This window comes from Mycteria americana, chromosome 22, assembly GCF_035582795.1.
Source record: "Mycteria americana isolate JAX WOST 10 ecotype Jacksonville Zoo and Gardens chromosome 22, USCA_MyAme_1.0, whole genome shotgun sequence".
Lineage (NCBI taxonomy): Eukaryota > Metazoa > Chordata > Aves > Ciconiiformes > Ciconiidae > Mycteria > Mycteria americana.
The window spans coordinates 615,424-625,359 of NC_134386.1; positions in this window are offsets into that span (position 1 = coordinate 615,424).

Here is a 9,936-nt window from a genome sequence, read left to right on the forward strand (position 1 = left end):
GCAGCAGGTCCCGGGCTCCGCGGGGGGGGGGGGTGCTGGGCTGGGGCTGGGAGCAGGCGGCCGGCGACAGCCACGTGCCGCCCGTGGAGCCCCGGCATCTCCCACAGGAGCCCCGCGGCATCCAGCCCCCGGTGCTTGCCGCCTGCGGCCCTCTGCAAAGCCACAGAGCAGCGGGATCGTCGCGGGGTTTGGGCTCTGATGAGGCTAAGAGGGAGAGATGATCGCTGTGTCAGGACAGGATTAGCAGGGGGATTTTTCATGCAGGTCACGCTCAATAAATCCCCCATAGCCCCTGTGGAACTGGCTGTGCTGGGCTCCTTCGAGGTGCTGGAGATGGCCCTGAAGCCTCCTGCACCCTCCCCACGCCCTGGAGCATCCTGCTTGGGTTTGAGCTAAGTTCCAAGGCCGTCGCCTGTCCCTGCTCTGGGAACTAGCCCCACCGGCATCCCCCATTTCACCATCGAACCAAACGAGGGCTCTGCACAGACCCAGCAAACCCATTCCTGCCCCCAAGGCAGCTGCATGGGATCGTGTGCCCGCTCCCGGCAGCGCAGCCTGGGGTGCCGGGGGGGGCTCACGTGGGAATGCAGCCCGGCCCCAGCGACCCCCCCTTCTTCCCCGGTGGTTCCCAGCTCCCTTCTGCCAGCTGCAGGATGGGGTAGAAAACCCCGGAACAAGGAATTTTCTTACCAATATGCAAACCCTGGGGTTGCTATAACTGTTTGCTGTCAGGAACACAGTGTCCTGTCCTGTGCTCCTGCAGATAAGTGGTTTCTTATCTCTCTGTCCCCACCCGCCCTGCTGCATCCCTGTCGGAACCTGCCCTGCTCCCCCGGTTTAGCCAGGGAGCCTGGCCCTCGAGTAACGGGGTTAATTGGCCACCGATCTGATCTCGGGGTTGCTGTTGTGAACGTTCCAGTTGGCAGCGTGGTTGGCAAGTGCTGCGGCCTGATTTGCAGAAGGAGAAAGCGCCTGGGGAAGGTCCCTCGGCTGGCTGGACCCCTGCGGTGCCGGGGGGCAGCCAGGGCAGGGGGCACCTGCTGTGCCCCCCGTCCCCCTCCTGCTGCCCAGGCCAGCCCTGGGGGGCTGCAGTTTGTGTGGGGCTGGGCTCCCTGCTTTCTCCCAGCGCTGGGCGCTGCAGTGGGACCCAGGCGGGAGGGCCGGGCACTGGAGGAACGGGGTTGTTTGTGGCACCGAAAGGAGGTCGCAGGGGCGGCTTTGCCCCTTCCCCAGGGCCGCAGCTGCCCCCGCCGGCAGCGCAGCGGGGAGGGAGCGGGGATGGTGTCTGAGCCAAACGTGCAAACAGATTAGGGGTTTCCAAATGCACATAAGCCGCTTGGGACGCAGATGCTTGCGTGACAGGGATGGGGTGGCCCCATGGGGATGGGCAGCCACCTGCCAGGGCAGCCCTGTGCCGCAGGGACTGGCAGAGCAGGCAGCTGTCAGCACAGGCAAGCCGGCAGCTCTTGTGGGGTCCCGGCTGCAGCCGGCCGAGCCCCGGGGTCCCGCTGGCCGCAGGTGAGTCCAGCCCGTGCAATATTGACAGTTCTTTGGGGATAAACCCGCAGACGGGGATTAGAGAGGCCGTGGCACAGCCCTGATTACAGCCCCAGCCCCCGGGGCCAAGCGACTGACATAGCAGTGCTGCAAGGGGGGGGCGGGAGGTGGAGACCCCCGGGGCTCGGCCACCTCCTGCCCCAGGGTCCTGCCGGGGGCTCCCTTCCTCCGTCCTCCCAGGTGCTGCGCGGGGTCTTCCCGCAGGGACGCGGCTCTGAACGCCACACGGCGCCGAGCCGCTCTGCGGTGTCGGCCACGCAGTCCAGGCCGTGCCCCGCAGCGGTGCCCGTCGGTGGGGCGCAGCAACGCCCAGGGTCGCCCGGCTCGCGTGCGGGCAGAGGCACCGAGCGGGGAAAGCGCGGGGCTGCGTGGGGCCGCGGCCGGTGCTGGGTGGCTGCGCCGAGCACCCCGCTCCCTGACTGCTGTTGCAATGACCCCGGCGGCTCCAATGAGGCAGGGAAACCACAAGCCTCCCCCTTGCGCGGCCCGGCCCCGAGGCAGCCGCCCCGAGAGGTTCCAGCCCCCCGCTCCCCTCGCCCTCCGCAGGGCTGCGCGTGCCCCGAGCCCCCCGAATTCGGCAGCGTGGCTACTCCCACGCAGCCCACCGCAGCCGTCGTTCACGTTTCCAAACCACGGCGGGTTCAGATCGCGCAGGCAGAGGCGCGTCCCCAGCAGCCGGAGATGGCGCCTGGCAGCTCCCGGGCACGCGGGCTGCACGCAGCGGGGCAGCGCGTACCCAGGCGCCGTGTGGGCAGGCAGGAACGTTTGCCCACAGCTCTGCCGGGTGCTGGCGCCGGGCGATGGTGGGCGCGTGGGCGGCGTGAAGGCCCTAGCCAGCGCGGGGGGTCGGTGCCCTGCCCTGGCCCCAGCTCCCGCCATCCCCCTGCGCCAGCCCCCGGTCCCTGGCCGAGGCTGCGCCCGGCCCCGTGCCTGCACCCCCCCGGAGCCTGGGCAGGGCTGGCGGCAGCCACGAAACGCTGCTCTGTACCTGCTGGTTTGCCAGGGTAGACGGGCGCTGCAGTCTACTCCTCCGTGCTTCCTCTGTCCAGTCGCGTGCTGCCGTCAAGGTGGAACTGGGAACGAGCCGTGGGATGCTCTGCTCCAAATGCCCGTCTAAGCCTCCTCCTCATCACGCCCTCGTCGAGGGCGGCTTTGAGCTGAGCTGCGGAGCACAAGCCATCACTGCACGAGCCAAACGCCATCCCTGCCTCCCAATGCTCGTAAAACAACAGTCAAATATTGCATCACACTCAAACTTTAATATGCAGCAGAGTTGAGCCAAGCAAGGTCTCAGCAGTGGCGCCCGCTGCCAGGTGTGGCAGAGGTCAGACCAGGAGCTCCAGCACAGCGTGGTCCCCGGATGCCACCATCTGCCAGCCCTGATGCCGGCTGCCGTGCTGGAGGGACACGACCTGTCTGTTTTCCTGCGTGCATCCTATCCTGGCTCAGAGCGCGGCATTTGGCTGTGCCGGCACCAATGCCAAGGGCTCGCCTCACCCCAGCGCAGGGTAAAGGGCCCTGGGCTGGACCCGCTGCAGCTCCTGGCTGTCCCCACAGACCAACGCCGCTTCCAGGCTCAGTTGCTTAGGAGGCTGGTGGGGTTCGACCAAAATCGGTTTCCAAGCCTTGTGTGCCCTGAGCAGCCAGCCTGCTGCCGCGGCGGGCTCCTCAGGTGGGTTTTTTCCCCTATTTTCCTTCCAGAGGCGTGATTTCCTTGGTGTCCGTCAACACGAGGCCTGGGAATTAGCACCATGCCACCATTAGCAGGGGCGGGAGCCCTCCGCATCCCCGGGAGCCCTCTGCATCCCTCTGTGTTCATCCGGGCACATCAGCTCTGCTGGGAACCCACCAGTAAGGGGAGCACGAGCTGTCCCCCCTGCCGTCCCCAAAACCGGGTGCCTGCTTGGACCGCGGGAGACGGACCCCATGGGCAGTGCCTCACAGCAGCCCCCCGGCCCCCACCTCACCCTGCTGCCGGCCAGGTTGGATTGGGCAGCTTTCCCCTCGGAGATGCCCAGCCGGCCCGGGGGGGGGTTTGGGGCTGCTCTTGCCTTCGATTTCCTGCTTTCACTCCTCCTCGGCCCCAGCTGCTGGTTCCCATTCCCGCTGCCTGGCCCGACCCCGGCCCGCGCTCGGCTGTGCGATGCTGCATCGTGCCCGCATCCCGCACCGGAGGGCAGGGACCCCGGCTCTGCCCGCAGAAGCGCCGTGGGGCCTCGGTCCCGCTGGGGCAGCCGTGCTGCCGTGTGGTCCCGGCCCCGGTGCAGCCGCCACGCTGAGCCAGGCTGAGCCGTGGCAGCATGTTTATGGCAGGAGCTGGCTGGGACCGAGCGGTTACTGTGGTAACCTGGGCTCTGTCAAGGGGAGCGCTCCGGCGAGCAGGGGGATGCGCGGCTGCACCAGCGTGGGGTGGGGGCCCGGGTGCTGCCCTGGCGCCCCCGCTCCTGATGCCCCGTGTTTTCCAGTCGGCAGAAACCTGGCTGTTTTTTCCAAGCTGGATGAATGATGTGAGGGAACAAAGAGCCTTTGCCCAGGCAATAACGCTTGTTGGCTGCCGAGACCGAGCGTTTGCTGGGGTTATTCCCAGCCATATCTGAGTGGCTGGAAGCGGAGGTTTCCTGTGGAAATTCCCCCTTGGACAAAATGCCATTTCCCAGGTCTTTCGCTGGAGCAGGTCCTCCTCTCGCGCTGGTGTGAGGCGCTGCGGGGCCAAGCTTGCAACGGTGACGAGCTTCCGGCGGTGACGAGCTTCCCGGGTGCCCCCCGCTTTCCCCTGCCTGTCGGCTCCGAGCCACGCGCTGCCCGTGGGCTGGCCAGGCCCTGGCAGGGTCCGTGCTGCCCACTCCATCCCCTGGCCAGCTGCTGTCCCTGCTCTCCGCAAGCAGCCCGTAGGACCAGCCTCCGCCGTCCCCAGGGTTTTGCATCCTCTCCCTCCCGGCAGGGTCGGAGCCCACGGGGCCCATGCGGGCCAGCTCTCCCATGGGACCTCCCTTCGCATCCTTCGGCTGCGACAGCCTGGCAGGAAACGACTTCTGGGACGCCTGTGGCAGAAATAGCCCGGGCGGCTCCAGCCCGACGCCTCTGCGTCATGCCCGGGTCCCGGGGGACGGCAGGGCCATGCTGGCACGGGCAGGCCATTCCCTGTGCCCAGGGGCCACTCCGGCTTTGGCAGCGCTGGGTGCATCCCTCTCTCCCCGTGTCAGGGAAATCTGGACGTGCCATGCTCGAGCGCCAGGACAGCACCTTCCTCCGGGACGGCTGGGACAGGGGCAGACCCGTGGCTGCCCTGGGAAGCGGGACCACAAGGCAACGGCCACGGCTCTTTGCAGCTGTTTGAGGCGTTCCTGCCCGCTCTGCTCTGCAGAGACCACGGGGAGCAAATGCTGCCGGGGGTGAGGAGCCGGGGACGGCACTGGCCGGAGACCCAGGAGTGGCTCCAGTGCTGGGAAATCCACCACGGGGGGAACGGCTGCAGCTCGCTGAGCTCGCGTGGCTGAGCCCATGGTGCGGTCCCTGCCCGCGGGCGCCCGCACCCGGAGCAGAAGGGGCTCGGGGCTGCCGGGACGGGCAGGGGGACACCGTGCCGGGACCCGTGGGTCTGCGGAGCCAGTGCAGCCCTGCTGAAGCTTGGCCCTCACTGCGCATTTGAAATCGGGTGGGAAAACATGAAGCTGTGACTGATTTGGTGATTCATCTGGTTTTCATTAACTGGGCTGGATTATCACAATAGGGTTTTCTGGGCTCAACACAGATCTGGGGCCACGTGGGACCCAAAGCAAGGACGGGTCGAGGCTGGGGTCCTCGGCAAGGCCTCCCACCTCGCTGATAAGCTTGAAGGGATGGAGCAGAGGCTGCACCCTGCCCGCAGGTGACGTGGTCGGCGCGTGGGTGCTTTGGCCGAGCCCCGCGCTCTGCACGTCCCAGGAGCGGCAGAGAGGGATGCGGAGGAGCCTCGCATTCGGGATGTGCTGGGAGGACTTTGGGGAGGGCAGGACAACAGCCAGCAGCCCTGGGACCTCTCCAGCGGCTGCCTAAATAAATGCTTCTGCTCCTGAGAAATAATTAAGACCCTCGAGATGCCACTTAGAGGAGAAGGCCGCTCTGCCTGCGTTCCTCACGCTCCTGCTCCAAACACAGAGGCAATTTTCTAGGAAATCAATTACAAAGCCCCATGCTCCCTCTCTCCCCTGAATGTGCAGCGTCACTCGGCATCCTGTTGAGCTCATCTGAGATGACAAAGTGTTTGGCCACAGCTCAGCCTGGACGCTGTTTACCTTCCCAGAGGCTTTTTGAGACTTTCTGAGGACCAACACAAGAGACGTCCCGATGAGAGCAGGGACCCAGCAGCGCTGGGAGCTTGCCAGGGTTGTGAGCAGGCTCAGGCGCTTTGCCATGCTCCGTTGGCTGGAAAAATCCACCCTTCCTGCCCTGCCTGGAGGTGCCGGTGTTGCCCATTAGATGCCCTGGATGCTGATGCACCGCCCCAGTGCCGGCTCTTTCTCAGCAGGGTCTGGCCGCTCTGCGCCGAAGCAGGTCCAGGTGAGATGGCGGAGGGGCCCAGGAACCGTGCCCAGGAACCTCCTCTGGTGTTTGCAGAGTCCGTCCTGCCAGGACAGATCCTGGGGCTGCCTGTCGCTGGGAGGGTCTGATGTGGCCCCCTCATCCCCAAGAGCCACCGCCAGCGCAGCCGCTGCTGCCGGGGCATCACTGGGGCAGTGCCAGGGCAGCTCTGGGCAGCGCTGAGGCAGTTCCTGCTCCATCAGTTACTGCTGCAGCCGCTGTTCCCCCGTTCCTTCCTCCCTCCCTCCCTCCAGAAATAATTTCTCTTGGGTAGTATCCTCACCAGCCAGCTCGGAGTTTTCCTTGGGATCTGTTTGAAACAAACCTCTGATTTGATTTGATTTGATTCCATTTACCCTCTCGGCATGGAGCACTCACCACTTTCTCTCCCATCACTAATTTCTTCCCCCCCTTTTCTTCCCCCTTCCTACCAAGAAGGGGAGGGAGAAGTCGGAGGCAAGTGGAGAGGGAACGAAGGATGTTTTGTGTATGTTTTCCAGCCCTCCCGAGCATGTGTGGCCGTGCAGGTCTCTGGCACAGGGAGCGCCGCATCCCTGGGACCCTCCGGAGCTGCCTGGACCCACTGTGCCCAGCTGGAGGCCCGGCAGCCGCAGACATTGCATGTGGCCTTGATTTTCTCTGCCAGAGCTGCCAGTACCTGGACGACTGCGCCGATGGGTTATGTGGGCCGGGGATTGTGAAAGCCGTTTGTCCGCGTGATGCAACTCGCCGCAGCATGAGCGTCCCCAGCCAAGGCAGGGAGGGCAGGGAGGGCAGTCATTTTGCTGACTTCCCCATTCCTTTCCTTTGTCTTCGTGGAAAAAGACGGCGTGGAAGTTGCTGGCCCCACTCTGGGCGCCTGTCCCTGGCTCGCCGGGATCCCAGCTTACCTCCCCGCGACGTCTGGAGAGCCGTGGGAGCGCTGGGAACGGCAGCCAGGACTCTCCTGGCAGCGGCTCAGCAGCGATGTGTCAGCCCCGTGCGCGTGAGATGCCTCCTGAGTGTACGAGCGCAGGCGACAAAACCTTTGGTGGGAGCTGGGAGCTGCTCGGGCTGGAGCCACTCGTCCCCCTGGGCTGTCCCGTTCATCCCGGGCTGCTCTGGGCACGTAGCCAGTGCTGGCGGGGAGGTGAGCCGAAAAGCACCGGTTTGTGGCTGGCATTTGCGTGGGGAGCAGGTGCTGGGGTGGTGCCTGCCCGGCCCACAGATATTTATCTCTTGGACACGTGGAGCTGGGCTAGGCGGTGAGGAGCTGGAGCTGGAGGAGGGCTGTTTGGGGGTGTCAGTCTGGGCAGCAGAGGCCCGAGGGCCGTGGCACCCCGGGCAGGCTGTGGCTTTGCCGGCTGGACAAGGGTCCCTGGGCATCCTGCCATGTTCCTGTGGTGGGTTTCGGGGCTCACAGCGCTGTCCCCTGGGTTCACTTCCCCGCCAGCCAGCTCCCACGGCTGCACGCTCCCGAAGGAAAGAGGAGGACTTTAATACAAAAGCAATAGGTACAAAAAATGGAGAGGTGAGAACCTGGGGCTGTGCTCTTACATAATTGCCGAGCGATTTGCAATTGCCAGCGCGTTAACTGTGCCGAGAACGAACCTGTCCCAGCACTGGCACCCGAGGAAGGAGAGCTGAGCCCCTCTCTCCCGGCTTCCCAGGGCTGGCGCTGGGTGCTCGCCGGCCTTGGGCAGGGTCACCCACGCTTCTCCCAGACCAGAGCAGGACGGCGCCGTGCGCCCGCTGAATTTCCCTCCAGAGTTTTTTCAGGCCGCAGAAGATTAACTGGTAACGAAAGTGAAAGCCCAGGAGATCCCATGCGGCTGGCGACAGCGCTCAAGCAGAAATGAGCACACCCAGTATTGCTTCCTGCCCAGCCGCCTCTCCTTGCCGCCGCGCAGCAGCCACCCGCTGCCCGGGGTGCCCCGTCACCCGGGGTGCCCCATCGCCCTGAGGTGCCAGTGCTGCGTGGGAGGTGTTTGGCGTGGGTCGGCAGCTGTGCAAGAGCCCCGTGGGTTTTCTCATGGCCGCTGCCACCTTTCCCTGTTTGGGGGATGCCAGAGGTCCAGGTAGCGCCCTGGTTCTCCTTACAGCTCGTGGGGGATGTGGCAGCTTGGGAGAGGGAGATGCGCTGGTGCCCGTTCCCCTGCCTTCGCTCCCAGCATCCTCACCCCGTCGGCGCACGAGGCTGCGGCAGCACCGGGGACCCAGCCGCAGCGCAAACCCCGGCCATGCACGCAGCCTCACGGTGTCAGCCCGGGGCCTGCAGCGGGAGAGGGCATCCGCATGCAAACAGGGGAGCTGAGCTCGTTTCACGTGGAGGGCCCGGTGCAGCCACTGGCCAGAGGGAGCGCGAGGCACCCCCAGCCACGTGTGCGGCTGCCTGGTACCACGGCGGTGAGGGAGAAGGACACCGGGATCCGGGGAACCCCGATCAGGCACATGTGGGGAGCCCAGGCCTGGCACAGCAGGTGCTTCGCCAGAGCTGGCAAACCCCAAGGACCGTGCGACGCCGGGCTGGCGCTCCCATCCTGCGACAGCCCCCGTCCTCGGCTGCGGTACCGCCCGAATCCTGCCAGGGCCAGCGGCCCGGGGCTACGCGCTGGTGTCGATGTACCTGCTCGAGCGGCTGCTGCACCGTGCGGGCACCTGCAGGGATTAAGGAAACCTGACGGGACTCTGTCGCCGGGAGGTGGCTCGTGGCTGCTACGCTCATCCCTGCCGGTCTCTCGCCTTTTGGATGACTCCTGTCCCCGGAGGCTCCTTGCCCTGGGAGCTGCTCGGGCTGGCAGGGTCCCACTTTCCCCGACTTTGCCTGGTGGCCTCCCCCTGCACCCCCGGGCTGGGCAGCACCGCCGCCCCCGCAGCGTGGGAGCCTTTCCCTGCGAGCCCAGCCCGAGCCGCTGGAGCAGCCCTGGCACCGTGCCCCTCGTGCCAGGTGTCCCCCGTGTGCCCGTGGCTGAGTAGCCAGAAGGGAGGAAGCCTGCGGAGCCGGAGGGAGCCAGGGCTGTGGCGTTACTCATCCTGCCCTTGACGGGATGGGATTTCCTTTCTCTCCTCGTGCTCCCATGCAAACCCCGGCAGGGCCCACACGGCTCCCATGGGAAACTTGTTCTCCCTGGGCGCAGGAGCCCGTGCAGCCTCTGCTCCGAGAGGTTCAGGGCGAGCGGGAGGCAGCCGAGGCCCGCCGGCAGCGCAGCATAAAGAAACCATTAAGAAATATTAATAGGTGCAACGGGCAGCGTTTGCACCGTCGCCGCGGCCCAGCGGCTGTCGGGGATGTGCCGCAGAGGGGCCGGCCAGCACGCGGCAGGGTGGGTGGGCGACTGGGGTGGCTGCGGGGGAAAAGCCCGTCCCGCGGGCAGGGATGGCGGCGAGGGGCAAATGGCCAGAGCGCCGGGGGACCGGGCAGGATGTGTGAGAAAGGAGAGGTGCGGACGGGGGTCCCGGTGCCCGTGGGGGCTCCCGGCCGTGCTTGGTGCAGGGGACCTGACCCCGGTGCCGATGCCCGGTGCTGCGGCGGGCTCCCCCCACGGCCAGCGCTGGTGTTGGAGCGGATCCCCACGGTGCGAGGGCCCCGTGCCGGTGCCCGGTGCCGGTGCTGGCTCCTGCCGCTGCCAGCGCCCGGTACCGGTTTGGGCACCCCCGTGCCCAGCCCCAACACCCGGCGCCGCTTCCCCAGTACCCGGTGCCAAACTCCGGTGCCGGTTCGTGCCCCGCCGTAGCCGGTGCGGAAGCCTGCGACCGCCTCGGGCTCCGCCCGTGCCCGGCGGCCGGTGCCGTTACCCGGTGCCGGTGCCGGTGGCGCGGCGGGGGCGGGCGGGGGGCGGC